This window comes from Apis dorsata, unplaced genomic scaffold, assembly GCF_000469605.1.
Source record: "Apis dorsata unplaced genomic scaffold, Apis dorsata 1.3 scaffold_270, whole genome shotgun sequence".
NCBI classification, from domain to species: Eukaryota; Metazoa; Arthropoda; class Insecta; order Hymenoptera; family Apidae; genus Apis; species Apis dorsata.
In genome coordinates, this window is record NW_006263548.1 from 196880 (window position 1) to 197633 (window position 754).

The following is a 754-nucleotide window of genomic DNA, read 5'->3' on the forward strand; positions in this document are numbered from 1 at the left end:
CGGAAATTTTAACCAAACTACATGGAAATTCCAAGCTCAATTACAAGCAATTTCAGATATCAGATCGAAAAACGGTTCTAGACTCTACTTGCCACCACTAGGCAATAATTCGTGTAACAACAAACGTATCATTTATCGTAACACACGAAGCGAAGAGAATTCTAATGCGGATCCCGGCAAAATATAAACTTGTTAAGCGGTAAACGACGACGTTAATCGGACATTGTATGCAGGCACCGTTAATCTCGATACAACGACTAATAATAATTTTCAATGTTTACTTTCATTTTCAATTAATATTTCATACGCTCGTTCGAATTGCGATAATAATAAATTACGATAATCGATCGTAACTAATCGATTCCTAATTAATAGCGAATAATTACGAGAAAAATATTTTCATCGCCATTTCCTTTTTCATCTTTCTCTTTCATGTTTTTTTTTTTTTCGTTTTTCTTTCTTTCCTTTTTTTCTTCTTATTATCCACAATTACGATCCACGATCCACGTGGAAGAAGAAAGCTTAGAAGAAGTGTGAGTGATCGATGAAATGAGACGCATATAAATTTTTATAAATATTAATATTTTTNACGATTTCACTCGTTGTCGAACAAATCGAAGAACAGAGCGAAACACGCGTTCGACTGTTCATAATTGTTGAACAATTAATTAATGTGCGTGTTCACGTTCTCTTTGGAAGAAATTTTTATTCAGGGGGATATTTTTTCTTTTTTTTTTTTTTTTTTTTTTTTTTT

The 754-nt window shown here is 32.0% G+C and overlaps 1 long non-coding RNA gene across 1 annotated transcript in view; it reads right to left on the reverse strand.

Moving 5' to 3' along the window:
* Positions 1-754, reverse strand: part of LOC116185760 — a 10312-nt gene that overhangs the window by 8033 nt on the left and 1525 nt on the right. The window lies entirely within an intron of this gene.